The 16793-nt window shown below is 47.0% G+C and overlaps 1 protein-coding gene and 1 long non-coding RNA gene across 3 annotated transcripts in view; one reads left to right on the plus strand and one right to left on the minus strand.

Moving 5' to 3' along the window:
- LOC309539686 overlaps positions 1-13020 on the plus strand; it is a 28126-nt gene extending 15106 nt beyond the window's left edge. The window contains exons 2-3 of the long non-coding RNA XR_014222952.1: positions 5563-5673; positions 12966-13020. This is a non-coding gene — a long non-coding RNA (uncharacterized lncRNA). The remainder of the gene's footprint in view (positions 1-5562; positions 5674-12965) is intronic.
- ST3GAL1 (ST3 beta-galactoside alpha-2,3-sialyltransferase 1) overlaps positions 1-16793 on the minus strand; it is a 118969-nt gene that overhangs the window by 78600 nt on the left and 23576 nt on the right. The window lies entirely within an intron of this gene.

A 16793-nucleotide genomic window follows, 5' to 3' on the forward strand; every position in this document is an offset into this window, starting at 1 on the left:
AGAGGCAATATGCATCAAGTTAAGTGCTCTTCAGCAGAACAGACAACTTACCGAGACAGTCCACCTTTACGACATCTATGCTACCCACTCTCAAACTTTGGGATTGTTGAAATATATATATATATATATATGCAGGTTTTGGTGTCTTCGGGTGTCTTCCCGTGTAAGAGTCGGGGTGTCTGTGCGACGTTTCGACGAGGTCTCACTCGTCATCTTCAGGCTGGTGCTTTCGGCTTCTTGTTACTGGAACAGAAGTAACAAGAAGCCGAAAGCACCAGCCTGAAGATGACGAGTGAGACCTCGTCGAAACGTCGCACAGACACCCCGACTCTTACACGGGAAGACACCCGAAGACACCAAAACCTGCATTCCTGTACCCGTGAAAATCTACGAAAGCAAATATATATATATATATATATATATATATATATATATATATATACACACACACACACAGAGAGAGAGAGAGAGAGAGAGAGAGTAGTCAAATTGAGTTGTGCAACTGTAATCTAGTCTATTAGACCCATTTTCTTTTAACAAGGAGGACTGAAGTCTGATCCAGGGGACTCTCCCCCCCCCCCAGATTAGGGCTCCTGAAGCTTAAGATTTGTTAAATTTCATAGCAGATTTGCCTCTGCGTGAATTTAGGCAGGGAACTTTCTTTCAGTTGTCTGAGGGTCAGCTTCTCAGGGAGCAGATACCAGGGGTATTCAGTGCTCTTTGTTCATTTCAGCGGGTTTACTCTAAGTAAAACGTAGTTGAATACCACCCTATGCACCTTGCCATGTGCAAACATGCCCGGGAGGCAGATTCGAGTGGCTTTTCAAACGCTTCCGTCTTCTTCAGCTTCCTTCTCAGGATTTATTTCCATTTGTGCCAGAGGACTCTCAACTCTAAGAATATGCTGATTTATTCCTCCTACCAGCTCCCGGCTTCTTGTCGGGGGAGATTGCTAGCTGCCTTCAAATTAAAGCCCACAAGCTTATGATGTCTATCGGGGGTCCAATTCCTTTTGAAAGCCCCCCGCAGAGCCCTCCATTCAAGCGATAGGAAATTACACAAGTCCGACTGACTGGAGAACATGCAACTTTTACACCTGTGAAGTCCGAGGTAACTTCAAAGCAAAGGAGATCTTGGCTTTGGAATTTGAAATGAGCACTACTTATTCAGTCAGGAAATTATTGAGAGTGGGCAGAGAAATCCCTACGCTGAAAGGTACATTTCCTTATGGGAGATAGGGAAGAATCTAACAATCTGCTAGTGCCTCAGTTCCTCTTCTGCAGAACTGGGAAACAGGTCAAGTCACCTCCTTGACTTCAGAAATATTTTTAAGGAGCTGATGAAATCATGTCCTGGTAGAAGAATGGTCCTTAGGGGGGCAGGTTAGTTAGTGGTCTTTTATATGGAAATCAGCCTGAAAGGATATACAGTGGTGCCTCGCAAGACGAAATTAATTCGTTCCGCAAGCTTTTTCTTCTTGCGAGTTTTTCGTCTTGCGAAGCACGGTTTCCCATAGGAATGCACTGAAAATCAATCAATGTGTTCCTATGGAGACCGTCCGGGGGCAGAGGGGAAGCGCTGCGCGCCTTCCCCTCTGTCCCCGGACCTGTTTAAAGCAAGGGGCGGTGGGGAGAAGATTGCTTCTCCCCGTTGCCTTCCCCTCTTTCCCCAGACCTGTTTTAAAGCAAGGGAAGGGGCAGCGGGGAGAATTGCTTCTCCCCATTGCCGCCCCTTGGTTCAAAAGGGGTCCGGGGAGAGAGGGGAAGGCGCGCGTGCCTTCCCCTCTGTCCCCGGAGATTGCAGGGCTGGCAACGGGGAGAAGCGATCTTCTCCCCGCCGCCCCTTGCTTCAAAAGAGGTCCGGGGACAGCTAGCCCCGGAGCTTGCGGGGCAAGCTTCGTTTTGCGAAGCAAGCCCATAGGGAAATGCGTCTTGCGAAGTGGCTAAGAAAACGAAAAACTCCTTCGTCTAGCGAGTTTTTCGTCTTCCGAGGCGTTCGTCTTGTGGGGCACCACTGTAGTGGCAATTCTCTCTCTCTCTCTCTCTCTCTCTCTCTCTCTCTCTCTCTCACATACACACACACACACACACACACACACACACACACACACCTTGACTGTTCCTCCAGTGTGCGATTTTATTGTGGGTGTTCTCTGCAACTTGTTCTTCCCACAAAAACAGTGTGCCTTTGGTGGACTTATATTCTCCACTTTAATGCTACCACATTATCACTGTCTGGAAGGGCGATAGTGCAGTAAACGTAGGACAAAAATTAATCAGAACATTTGCGGTACAAAGAGTTGTGAGATTTCAGCAGGAAGTGACAGGATAAGCATTGTGACTGCGCCAAAACTTTCACAAACTGCGTTGAAAGCGGAACCATGTGGGACAGCCTCAGGAACATCCTGGCTGCAAGTCATCTTGAATGAGGAATAAAAAGGATGCCAGGAGCGATTCTTTCCATGTGTGAATCGGCCATTGCAGATGGGAATACCAGGGACAGTGTTCCTTTCAACTCAAGTGAAAGGCTTTGCCTGATCTATCATATATATAATGGGTAGGCAAACTAAGGCCCGGATCCGGCCCAATCGCCTTCTAAATCAGGCCCGCGGATGGTCCAGGAATCAGCGTGTTTTTACATGAGTAGAATGTGTCCTTTTATTTAAAATGCATCTCTGCGTTATTTGTGGGGCATAGGAATTCATTCATTCCCCCCCAAAAAAATATAGTCCAGCCCCCCACTAGGTCTGAGGGACAGTGGACCGGCTCCCTGATGAAAAGGTTTGCTGACCCCTGATATATATCTAAAGCAGCAGCACTTTGAACAGTCATGGCTTACCCCAAAGAGATCTGCTTAAAGTGGTACGATGCCACTTTAAATGCATAGATGGGGCCCTTATCAATGCAGACAGTTAAGAACAGTGTGTTGGACTCAGTGTGAGAAACTCATATATATAAGCTAGGCAGCAAATGGCTCCTTAAACCAGGGGTTACAGTCACCAAAAACAGAATGCCTAGTTGTCATTTTGGGGCCGAACGGCTTAAAAGTCGTATTTTTCCAATACTGTGGTACCTCTAGTTACGAATTTAATTCATTCCGGGGGTCTGTACTTAACCTGAAACTGTTCTTAACTAGAGGCGTGCTTCCACTAATGGGGTCTCTTGCTGCCGCTATGAGGCACATTTCCATTCTCATCCTGGGGCAAAGTTCTCAACTCGAGGTAACTCTTCTAGGTTAGCGGAGTTTGTAACCTGAAGCGTTTGTAACCTGAGGCGTTTGTAACTCGGGGTACCGCCGTGCAACTTTCTGGCTCCTGAAATTCGTTCTGATTGTGCAGCTAAAATATCACGGATAGAATTCTACAGGATGCGTTGCTAGTGTGTGAAAACAGGCAAGATAAAAGGATCGGCAGACGTGCACCTCCAGATGGCAGAGATGTCAGGCCTGGGCATCTTCACTCGGTCACAAGCGGCCAATAGGTAAAGGTAAAGGGACCCCTGACCATTAGGTCCAGTCGTGGCCGACTCTGGGGTTGCGGGGCTCATCTCGCTTTATTGGCCGAGGGAGCCAGCATACAGCTTCCGGGTCATGTGGCCAGCATGACTAAGTCGCTTCTGGCGAACCAGAGCAGCGCACGGAAACGCCATTTACCTTCCCACCGGAGCGGTACCTATTTATCTACTTGAACTTTGACGTGCTTTCGAACTGCTAGGTTGGCAGGAGCAGGGACCGAGCAACGGGAGCTCACCCCGTCGCAGGGATTCGAACTGCCGACCTTCTGATTGGCGAGTCCTAGGCTCTGTGGTTTAACCCACAGCGCAGGTGCAAAATGAGCCTGGTGCCTGGCGAATTTCGGATGATGGTTGGACTAGATGAACCCTTGTGACCCCTTCCAAAGCTACCATTCTGTGATTCTGTGAAGTGCTTGCCTAGTGAACCAACCCAATCCCACAGGAGCTAACCAGATGTCTACCGGAAGCGAAAAATGAGCACAACTCTTGCAACTCCTAGCGACTGGCATTCAGATCTGATCATGGAGGGTGCGCAATAACCATCACAACAAGCAGCTGTCTCCAATGATTTGTGTCTCCATCTACTTTCTGCACGCCCTGAAAAGTTTATTACACTCTGTCATTAACCCTCCCTTTTACTTGCATTTCCTCAGCTAAAAAGCCCTCAAACCTGCAATTTCCCCCCTTGCAGATCCCTGATCATTTTGATTGGCCTTTTCCAACTCGGCAGCGCCTACATATCCAGTTGCCACTCGAGTGTTTGGTAATCAAACACCGAGAAATCAAGTGGCGAGCCTGAAGATGGGAATCAGAGAAGAGCCAGCAAGCACACTTGGAGAGCTGGGAGCGTGTTTTCTGCAAGAACAGCAACGTTCGGAAAAATGGAGCTTGCAGATTGTTATATGAAAAAGTGCAAGCATAACTAACAGAGGGGGGCGGAAACAAAAAATCAGAAATGCAAACCATATATTGACAGAGTCTGAAAGGACTAAAAGGACAAATATACAGCGCAGCACCAAAGGGACAATAAAGTATGAACTCCTACAAATACTCCCTTTACAGATAATAAGTATACAGAAGAGTAAACGTATTCTCCACCTGCAAGTTCCATTGTTATTGAGAATAAAGGTTCTAAGGTCTTAAATGAGCCAGATATTTGCACATGCAGGTGGCACCGAGAGACCATGTGCCTCAATACTTGTATAAGAAATAAAATAATAAAAACATGTGAGTTCGTTCAAGCGCTGTCCTATAGATCCTTTTAGCTCGTGAGAGATCTTTTCAAGAAGAGAAAACTGGAGATCCTCTCCAAAGAGGAATAATTTAAAATATTGTACTAGGTAATACAGGTTGGCTTTGCACCCTTTCGATCAAGGATGGGGAATATTTGCAATCCAAGGGCCACATTCCTTTTGGGACAATATTCCAAGGGCCGCATGACAGTGGTGGGCGGAGCCACAAATGTAGATTCTACCTCTGAACTGCTGGCTAGTTTCAACACAGACACAAACATTTTTTTTAAGCATCCCTTCTCTGTCCTCCATCCAGACAAGCAAGAGCAGTTGAACAATCAACTTCTCCTATGGTTTAACATTCCATCCCTCTTCCAAGGGAACTCTGGGAATTGCAGTTCTGTGAAGGACAATAGGCAGGCCTCCTAACAACTCTCAGCACCCTTAAAAAACCACAGCTCCCAGGATTCTTTGGAAGTCTTTAAAGCGGCTGATGCTTCTTTTCAAATTTTCAGCGCAGCTGGGCCCCACATGGGATTTTCTGCACCCAGTCTTTCAGCTGAAACTTCATTTCATCAAAATCAATGTTTTCCAGACAAGGTGACTTCCGGCTACGAAAATGCCTGAGATCAATAAGCTCACTGGTTTTGGTTCTTTGAGCTTCACAGAGATGTCTTTAAAGGATTTTACTCAAAACAACAAACAGGTGCCAACAAGCAACAAACAGCTGCTACAAACAGGAGGCAGCCTTCCTGCGTTTACAGGAAAAGTTAGCCGGGAACATAATGGGGTGGTGTTTGGGTCCCCTCCCCCTTCAGGAATGGTCAAAGCACCCAGGGAGGCTGCAGAATGCAAAGCACCAGAGATGATTTGCAGAAGGAAAGAAAGCACTCTCGCGATGAGGCCAAACGTTGGAAGATTCAAGAGAGGTAAAATGAAGCATTTCTTTATGCAGTGCATACAGTGGTACCTCAGGTTAAGAACTTAACTCGTTCCGGAGGTCCATTCTTAACCTGAAACTGTTCTTAACCTGAGGTACCACTTTAGCTAATGGGGCCTCCCACGGCTGCCGCGCCGCTGCTGCGCGATTTCTGTTCTCATCCTGAAGCAAAGTTCTTAACCCGAGGTACTATTTCTGGGTTAGCGGAGTCTGTAACCTGAAGCGTCTGTAACCCGAGGTACCACTATAGTTAAACTATGGAACGCTCTCCCACAGGAGGCAGTGAAGACCACCAATTTTGATGGCTTTAAAAGAAGACTAATTCAAGGCGGAGTGGGCTATTGGTAGCTATACTCTGCCTCCACAGTTTGAGGCAGCAGAAAACACAGGAGGGGAGAGAACTCTTTGCCTCAAATCTAGCTTTCTCACAAGCATCTGGTTGGCCACAGTGAAAACAGGATGCTGGGTTGTTGGGTCATTGGCCTGATCCAGCAGGCTCCACAGAGCCTAGGGCTTGCCGATCGGGAGGTCGGCGGTTCGAATCCCCACGACGGGGTGAGCTCCCGTTGTTTGGTCCCAGCTCCTGCCAACCTAGCAGTTTGAAAGCACATCAAAGTGCAAGTAGATAAATAGGTACCACTCCGGCGGGAAGGTAAACGGCATTTCCGTGCGCTGCTCTGGTTCGCCAGAAACGGCTTAGTTATGCTGGCCACATGACCCGGAAACTGTCTGTGGACAAACGCCGTGTCCCTCCGCCTATAGAGCGAGATGAGCGCCGCAACCCCAGAGTCCTCCGCGACTGGACCTAACGGTTAGGGGTACCTTTACCTTTACAGTTAAACATACCAAAAACCCTGCTCCCCATCCATGAGAATTTCACTGAAATTTTGGATAAGTTTGCAGTTTCTTTTCTCATTAATTAATGGAGAACTGTTAAGGGAAGAATGCCATATTTTGGGGGACACCATTACTTCATTTAGTTGGTGAACAATACCAGTGAAGCAATGAATCTCCAAGATATGTCTCATGGGCCTGCCCTGTTTGTGAGAATCGAAGTTCCTATTCAATGCTCTGTTGCTGCCGGAGGGAAACAAAACAGTCTGGGAAGGGAACCCACACAAAGCGAAACAATGCCCAAGACTGTAAGAGGTTTCTTCTCCTGCCAAAAAGGTTTCTGCCGCAGCAATGCTAGGTAATACCACTCTCAGACTGCCTGGAACCAGCCAGGTGGAGGAGAAATAATAATGGGGATGGGAGACGATGACAGTTTGGAAAGAGTATCAGCAAATTGATTTTGACAGCTGTATAGGAGAAGGATTTTTAGTATTCACAGATGGATATGACAGCACCATCATAAAGTGGGGGAGAGCACAGGGAGACAGAATTTCCATTTCCTCGGTTTGAAGTGCTATTGTCAAGTAGCTGGTTAGATATACAGCAGCTGGGGAGGTTACGGCGAGAGAGGATGGAGAGATCTCCCTCAGCAGAACCGTGTCCAAATGTTTGGCTGGTCACAAAGTTAGTTCTGCTGTGCTTCCTGCAAAATAGGGGTGGAGAGCCTCTGAACCCCCAGACGTCACTAGGCTTCTATTTCCATCATCTGCAACCAACATGGCCAATGGTCCAGGAAGACTGGAGCGTGAGCAACAACATCCGGCGGGTCAGAGATTTATTGGTCCCTTTGTGTCCCGCCTTTCCTCAAAAGATCCCAAGCATCTCTTTCTTCCCATTTTATCCTCACAATGCTATTAAACAGGTTAAGCGAAAAGATAGCAATATGCCTCAAGTAACGCAGTGTGGATTTGAGCCCTGGTTTCTCAGGTCCTAGTCCAACTCTCCATCCCATGGTTTCTCAAACTTGGGTCTCCAGCTGTTGTTGGACTACAAGTCCCATCATCCCTAGCTAGCAGGACTACCCAGTACACACTGGCTCATACCACAACCCTGAAGGAGCAGAAGACGAAGTGACTCCACCTGCTGCAGATCAGCCTTCTAGTTCCCAATGAGAACCAGCTGGCTCCAGCTTTCTTAAGCTGGGTTTCCAGCCTCATCCAGTTGCTAGAAACAACATTGGTCGTTCCTGGTCAGACCTTGCTGCTTCTTGCTTCTTGTGACCTTGGACCCTGGGCATCTTGACCCCCAGATAGTCTGACTACATTAACTGACATACTCCTGACCAAGCATAGGCAAACTTGACCCTCCAGATGTTTTGGGACTACAGTTCCCATCATCCCTGACCACTTGTTAGCTAGGGATGATGGGAGTTGTAGTCCCAAAACATCTGGAGGGCCGAGTTTGCCTAAGGACTGGACTGAACCTTGTATATGGGTTCTGCCCCTCTGTATCCTCAAGTACTCGACTGGTTAACTGGCTTCTCCCTCCACTGAGCTCTGCAATGGCTGGCAGCACCAGACTACGACATTCTCCTGCTTTGACCTTAACCAAATACTTCAGTATCCCAAGCAGGAAGCATTCTTTACGGAGCTTGGTTTTTGCAGATCACAAAAGCTCAAAATGGTGAGCACTTCTCATGGCAGCTTGGAGAGCTAGGAGTTGCATATCTGCTATTTCTATCTCGTGCTGGAGGTTTTCTTTAAAGGGGGGGGGAGCAATTGTACTCTCCGCAGGCACAGTGAAGTCCTGATGAATGTCATTCTTCAGGCTCATGTTGAGTTAGCAGCACATGAAGCAGAAATACAGTGGTACATCGTGTTAAGTACTTAATTCGTTCCGGAGGTCCGTACTTAAGCTGAAACTGTTCTTAACCTGAAGCAAAATTTCAGCTAATGGGGCCTCCTGCTGCCACCACGCCGCCGGAGCACAATTTCTGTTCTCATCCTGAAGCAAAGTTCTTAACCTGAAGCACTATTTCTGGGTTAGCGGAGTCTGTAACCTGAAGCGTATGTAACCCGAGGTACCACTGTATGTCTTATTTTTTCCACCCAAGAAAAGAATTTTGATTCCCTCCCCCTGGTCAGTGCTTTCAGACACACTGAAGTTTCATTTTTTTAAACTGAAGTTTTTTTAAAAACTATTTTTGCCAATTGGGCATGTTTTACCCCAAACAATGGGGAAGTGGGTATTATTATTATTATTATTATTATTATTATTATTATTATTATTATTATTTATACTCCGCTCACCTGCCTGGGCCTCCCCACCACTCTGGGAGGCTTCCAACAAAATATTAAATTACAGCAATGCATCAAACATTAAAAGCTTCCCTAAACAGGGCTGCCTTCAGATGTCCAGCAGGGTTTAATAATAAAAATAATAAATTTTTATGCTGCCCACCTGTCTGGGTTTGCAAGGGATTGGACTCAATGACCCTCGTGGTCCCTTCCAACTCTCCAACTTCTTGATTCTATGATCTAGTCCAGCACATTGAATTGAATTTATTATTAATACGGTCACTGACCAGCGTCAACACACACAATATCACAGATCACAAAAAAAGAAAATTATCAGAAATACAAAGGACAATATGAATATAACAAGGATTTAAATATAAAAATTAAAATTAATTATTAGCGTGCTCCCTGTAGTTAACATTTAGGGATTTGGTCATTATGGGATACCACTTGCTTCCTGCGATTGATTGCAGACACACAGAATTTAGCTACATTTAATGTAGTCTTGGGATTCTTGTCCTCTAGCAGTAGTTTTAAACTATGGTGTTCCGATTCTTTCCTGGACTTTTGCAAAACAGGTGTAATAAAAGTCAAACGTATATCCTCATAAAGACGGCAACGTAATAGTACGTGTGGGAAAGTTTCAACTTCCAATGAGCCACAAGGGCAGACCCATAGTCCAGCACATTGGCTGCCCCTGACATAAAAGACCATCCCACATAAGCCTGCCCTCCCTGAAAGGTTGGCTGGGGAGGAAAGAATCTGTCCTCTGGGTCCTGAGAATGGCAGAGGCATGGCTGGTTGGGACAATGGGTAGGGCCCCTATCACAAGGCCCTTATCAAAAGACGGGGCCTTTGACTGCGGAACTCCTTGCCACAGGATAACTGGTTGGCTCCCTTGCCTTTGCTGTCTGGCGCACGTCATTTTGCTCTGGCAGGCGTCAGAGCTTCAGGGACGAGTCTGGCTCCCCCTGCCCCTCTGTTTTTACAAGGCTTCAGCTTTTAAAGCCATTTTTATCTGTTGCTGTCATTATACTGCATAGTCATTGTTTGCTTGCTTCTTTGCACTTTGTCAACCTTAACTGTTAAGCTGCCTCAGGCTTTGCACTGCAGCAGATGGGTGGAGTGCACATCCTTTCATTAAAAAGCGTCTCTGGCGAGAGAGAAATGCAGGGATTTGGAAATCTGTCCATTTTGCCCGAGAAAAGCAAAGGGGGCAAAAGACTCATTGTTTCTCCTTGCCGCTAGCAAGTTATTTTTCCCCATTTTGGGGTCTCTGCCTGTTTGCCTAAGTTGATTACGCAGCAGCACTTGGTATCCTAATGTTTGGCCAACATGACTTATAAACGTTCTGCAGGAGGCAAATGGGCATCTTGAGCACAGATCCTAGACAGACACATTCTCCTTCTACAGCAATGGTCCCCAAACTTACTGGCTCTACAAACTCATCCCCAGTGCCCCCTAAAGGTAAAGGCAAAGGGACCCCTGAGCATTAGGTCCAGTCGTGGCCGACTCTGGGGTTGGGCACTCATCTCGCTTTATTGGCCAAGGGAGCCGGCGTACAGCTTCCGGTCATGTGGCCAGCATGACTAAGCTGCTTCTGGCGAACCAGAGCAGTGCACGGAAACGCCGTTTACCTTCCCGCTGGAGCGGTACCTATTTATCTACTTGCACTGGCGTGCTTTCGAACTACTAGGTTGGCAGGAGCAGGGACCGAGCAATGGGAGCTCACCCCGTTACGGGGATTCGAACCGCCGACCTTCTGATCAGCAAGTCCTAGGCTCTGTGGTTTAACCCACAGTGCCACCCGCGTTTAACCCACAGCACCTACCCTACCCTATAAAAGCATTATTCAAAAGAGCCCAGTAAGAAAGATAACAGCACAGCAAAATTCAAAACAGTTAACAATTAATTGCACATTTATTCCAAATCCAATTAAAACGATTTAGTTCCATTCTTCTGTGGAGTCTCGCTATCTACGTTTGGATATGAGCCTCTCCAATTTCTCTCCAGAGTTCTGTGTTGTTTGCTTCCCATACCCACATATTGTAAGCTACTCCTGCTAGTCTTAGTCCACCCATTGCAGAGGACTTTCAAAAATTTAGGGTCTCCACACTAACACTGCATTATTCCATCGGCCTGAGTCACTTCTCATCACATTTTGATGATGTTCCTAACACTCCACGTTCCATGGCATGTTGTGTTGCCCTTCAGCTCTTCGTAGTTCTCTGGTCATTAGTTTAATTACCGTATTTTTCGCCCTATAGGACGCACTTTTCCGCCTCCAAAAATGAAGGGGAAATGTGTGTGCGTCCTATGGGGCGAATGCAGGCTTTCGCTGAAGCCTGGAGAGCGAGAGGGGTCGGTGCGCACCGACCCCTCTCGCTCTCCAGGCTTCAGGAAGCTATCCGCAAGTCTTGCAAGCCCGGCGGGATGTCCTGCGGGCTCGCAAGGCTTGCAGGCAGCGGCCTGCAGCCCAAAAGCTGGGGGACAGCGGGGAAGCGCAGCGCCGCCACCCCGCTATTCCCCAACCTGATCTGGAGGCTGGCGGGGGGAGAAGCAAGCTTGCTTCTCCCCCCGCCAGCCCCACAAACTCGGGGGACAGCGGGGCAAGCTGTCCCTGAAGGGAGAAGAGGGAGACGGAGCGCTCCGTCTCCCTCTTCTAGCTTGGGGATGGTTGCGCAAAGCCTCTGCAGGGCAGCGCAGTGCGCTGCCCCCCAGGGCCTAGGGAGGCTGTCCCTGAAGGCAGAAGAGGGAGACGGAGTGCTCTGTCTCCCTCTTCTAGCTTGGGGATGGCTGCGCAAACCTGGGGGGGGTAATGAAATTTTTTCCCTTGATTTCCCCCCCAAAAAAACTAGGTGCGTCCTATGGGCCGGTGCGTCCTATAGGGCGAAAAATACGATAATTCAACAAAACTGATGAAAACTTGATCCACAGACACCAGCTTCTCAAAGGCACCCCACTTAAACTCCCTTGCCTCTTATTGCCCTACTAGGAAATCCCTGGGGCGGGGGGTGGTACTGTACCAATTTAGGAACCACAGATCTATACAGGGGGCAGGCAGGCTTTCTGCCGCAGATAATTATCCTAAGGTTCTGAGCGGACCTTGTATCCGAGTGGTTTAGAAGCAGGAAATGGAAAGGTTCCTGATCTCTGGAGCACTTGCAACATACATTTCGTCAGGGGAGGCAGCAAAGAGGTGAGAGATGAGCAGGTAAGCAGATGAAAGGACGTGCACTCAAGCTCTGCTTTGCAAATTGTGCCAATACACCATAATGGCTTTATTTGCCAGTATCCAAAGCAAACCTCGCCCAAGGTTTGTAACAAAGTCCATAAGCTCACAAGACTAGAAGACCTGCTCCCTGCTGCATGACCCATTTCCACCTGGCCTAGGGGGCGGAACCCAGACTCGCCCTGAAAAACCAAGAGGATCCTGGGAGGCCGGTGAGACATTGCTAGAACAACTCTTGGATTGGGGCAACTGGCTAAAAAATGTTTTAAAATGTTTTAATTTTGGTTCCTCTGTTTTGTTTTTTGTTGGGTTGGGGTTGGTTCAATGTTTAGTTGGGGCAGGCAGTTATTTTAATTTGGGTGTAACTAAACTGATCATTACTATTTTGTTTTTATTATTCTACTGGTTTATTTATGGTCTGTATAAGATATTCAGCTTTTTAATGATTGATGTTTTGTTGTGTTTTTATATACAGTGGTACCTTAGTTGTCGAACACCTTGGCTCCCAAACAAATCAGCTCCCAATGCCACAAACCCATAAGTGTTCCGGTTTGCGAACGTTTTTGGGAAGCCTAACATCCCATACAGATTCCGATTGAGTGCAGGAAGCTACCGCAGCCAATTGGAAGCTGTGCCTTGGTTTTCAAATGGTTATGTGAATCGAATGGACTCCCGGAATGGATTAAGTTCAACAACCAAGGTACCACTGTATTTTGTAAGCCACCCAGAGTGGCTGGGGAAACCCAGCCAGATGGACGGGATATAACTAATAAAAATTTATTAATTATTCTTCTTCTTATTATTAATTACTACTACGACTACGTCCCAACCCATATTGCTTTGCTGCGCTCCAGGAAACCATGATCACCAGTAAGCCAAGGACAAACTCTGGCTCCATCATAGTTTCTTGAATTTCAGATTCAACTCTACACCAGGAATTGTGGTTTGTTTCCTCCAAGCACAAGTGAGAAGACATACGGGTGCACACATGATAAGCCAAACTTTACGGATTTCCATGACATGTGAGCAAAGCCTTGGTCTGCCAAAGCTTTGCCACGGATCTATTTCAAGCCCCAAGTTGGGAAGAAGAGTTTGCAGACCAGGGACGGAGAATCTTTTGAGCCTCCGGTTGTTGTTGTTGTCCGACAGTTTCTTCCCGTTATTCCTGACCGTTGGCCCTGCTAAACAAACACACCCACACCACAATCTGCTAAGACTGGGCACACGGCGCAAGCGTTGCAGAACCTGGTCTCCTACAGGTCACTGCCCCCGTCCCCGCCCCAGCTATTTCTGTTTGTTCATTTGTGGCCAAGAACTGCTGATACTAAATCTTAGGACTGGCAGAATGCCCAGGGACACGGAATAAGCCAACAAAACCATCTGCCAAACTAAACGTTATTTGTGCATGTGTCCGAACTCAAAAGTTTCCTGAGATAACGGAGATTGCGGGAGATTGGGGAACTTACAGGGGGAGATCTCTGTGTGTTTAACCCCTCCAGCGCATGATACACACTAACTAAAACGCCCATCCACTCAGGGGAGTATTTCTGCACCGGCTGAGTTTTGGAAGCTGCCCAGAACATGCACTAACTGCTAGGTTGGGACATTTGCAGTGGAGAGAATCAGCTTTCTGGGGGAGGGTTAAGCAACGCGCGCCCCCCTGCCCCACATCCCAGTTCTCCCCTGCAAAAATGCCTCCAGGACGTACATCAGTGCTGCAAAGGAATCGCAAGATGGGGAGCTTCATTTTTTTCAGGGTTTTGACAACTCGGCTCCGTCCGTGGATGCAGAATGTAGCCATTGTGGTGGCCAGAAGCCATCGAAAGAATTTTCTCCCATGAATTTATCTAATCCTCTTTTTTTTTAAGCCACACATGGTAACATGACAGCCATCTCCAAGTATTTTAAAGGGCTGGCACAAAGATGGAGCGAATCTGATTTCTGCCGCTCTGGAGGGCAAAATCTGAAGCAATGGGTTGAAATTAAAACAAAGGGAAGACGTGAGGAAGTCAGGAAAATAAGTTAACTAAAGATGAGAAATTAAGAAAGAGGGAAATTTTGTTTTTCTTTTATATGTGTTTCTTCTTTTTATCTTTTTTGTGTTTAATGTCTGTACTTTTTGTATTTTGTAGGTTTGTATTTTGTACTTTTTTTGCTTTTGTATTTTTCTAAACTTTTCTATTGATAAAACCTAATAAAATATTATAAAAATAAATAAATAAATAAATAAAACAAAGGGATTTCAGTTAATGTTGTTGGAATCATAGAATTGGAAGAAAACCTGAGAATAATTTAGTCCAATCCCCTGCAATGCAGGAATATGCAGCTGTCCCATACGAGGATTGAACCTGCAAACTTGGCGTCATTGGAACCATGCTCTAATCAACTGAGATATCCAAAAATTCCCTGGCGAAACAGTGGAACAGGCTGTCTTGCAAGGTGAGCTCTCCTTCACCAGAGACATTTAAGCAGAAACTAGACAATGGACTCTTTGCATGGTCGGGGTTGGGCTAGATGACCCCTGAGGTCATTTCCACTTCTGCCATTTTATGACCTAAACGGTAAAGGTAAAGGGACCCCTGACCATTAGGTCCAGTCGTGGTCGACTCTGGGGTTGCGGTGCTCATCTCACTTTATTGGCCAAGGGAGCCGGCGTATAGTTTCCAGGTCATGTGGCCAGCATGACTAAGCCGCTTCTGGTGAACCAGAGCAGTGCACAGAAATGCCGTTTAGCTTCCCGCCGGAGTGGTACCTATTTATCTACTTGCACTTTTGCCGTGCTTTCGAACTGCTAGGTTGGCAGGAGCAGGAACCGAGCAACGGAAGCTCAGCCCATCGCGGGAATTCGAACCACCAACCTTCTAATCGGCAAGTCCTAGGCTCTGTGGTTTAACCCGCAACGCCACCTGCATCCCATATTTTATGACCTAGGATTTCCTAGTCTTGTGCTGCTTCTGGCAATGGAAGATTGCCACTATCTTGACCTTGGCACTACCACAAATAGACCTGAGCACTGAGCACTGAGAGGCTACTACAGAGACTTCCTTCCAAATTCCGCCACCATTTCAAAACCCTTCTAATACTGCCTTGAGAAAGCTGTGCATAGAGTTATGTTCACAATTGCCCCCCCCGCCCCCATTTCTCAATATCATATCCCAATGGAAATGGAGGCAACAGATCTAATTAGATGGGGGCGAATTTTGGAAAGGAAAAAGAGACGAAACCTAGTGTTAATGAGGTTGCTTCGGCTGAAATTACACCTCGGAAATTAACATCAAGGCCAATCATACATACATCCAGGGAATTAGGCTAAACCTTTCGTGAAATTATGTTCACATAGGAAAGAGGTACATGCATGAAAAGATCAGGCATATTTTATTGGCTTTAATTAAAATTCACTGAATTACAGAGAACGGCCATAGCTCAGTTTGATGTTTATATGCTGACGTTATCAGGTTCAGTCCCTGAAAGCAGGCTGGGACTGACCTCTCCCATAATAATTTGTTGCCTTCCCATCAAAGCAAACCCCGCCATGGGTCAATAATGCAACTGGAAGAAGAGAGTTTTGCGGAGGCCAGATACAGAATGGTGAGTGAAGAAGTGGACCATCCTCTGGACCTCCTGGGAAAACTCCCCAAACCAAACCTTCCGTGCAAGGCCCAGGGATGGCTGGTGGGATCGGGCGGGGGCCAGTAACAGCCCCTCTAAACTCCTGGGCCTTCAGCCACTGTCTCGCCTGGCCAGCCAATGCCACCAGGTCTGCCTGCTGCCAGCTGGAACCAGATGCCAGTCCAGTGTAGCTGACTGAGTGCAGAATGGGCCACAGCTGTGGGCAGTCAAAGTAAGTTCCATCAACCTTGGTGCCTGCCCATAAAAGCAAGTCTAGAGTCGGAGACTAGGGAGATGTTGGGATTGCGAGTGCGTGATCGGAGTTTGTTTGGGCCCTGGGTGAGTGCCAGGGTGGATGGGTGGAGCCCTAGGTGCCAAGGTGTGTCAAAAAGAGGAAAAAATCATAGCGGTATGCATCTATACGTAACTTGTGTTGATTGTTTTCTTGTGCATTTCCGTAACATTTGTTGCTGCTTTAGTTTTCTGTACACTGGTTAGGGAAACTTTTGCATATTAAGTGTTATAAAGGTAAAGGTAAAGGGACCCCTGACCATTAGGTCCAGTCGTGGCCAACTCTGGGGTTGTGGCGCTGATCTCGCTTTATTGGCTGAGGGAGCTGGCATACAGCTTCCGGGTCATGTGGCCACCATGACTAAGCCACTTCTGGCGAACCAGAGCAGCACACAGAAACGCCGTTTACATTTCCGCCGGAGCGGTACCTATTGCACTTCATTCTTTTGAACTGCTGGGTTGGCAGGAGCAGGGACCGAGCAACGGGAGCTCACCCCTTCGCGGGGATTCGAACCACCGACCTTCTGATCAGCAAGTCCTAGACTCTGTGGTTTAACCCACAGCGCCACCCTAGTCCCTATTAAGTGTTACAAAAAAGGTCTAAATAAATTAAATGAATAAACTTGGAGGTCTATTGCCAGTTATAGTAGACAGCTTGGCTAACGTGATGTCAAACTGATCCCGATGCAAGTTTGATAAGTTGTTTTAATATACACATGTATTCTTCAATGGAAACATAGTTGAATTTGCTGAGAAATTTGACTCAATTTCATTTAGGACGAAGGTAAACACTTCAGATGAATCTTATCCAAATCCATTTGGAATCAGAAGCTAACAAATTGCTAC

This window comes from Podarcis vaucheri (genome assembly GCF_965113315.1).
Source record: "Podarcis vaucheri genome assembly, chromosome: 8".
NCBI lineage: Eukaryota > Metazoa > Chordata > Lepidosauria > Squamata > Lacertidae > Podarcis > Podarcis vaucheri.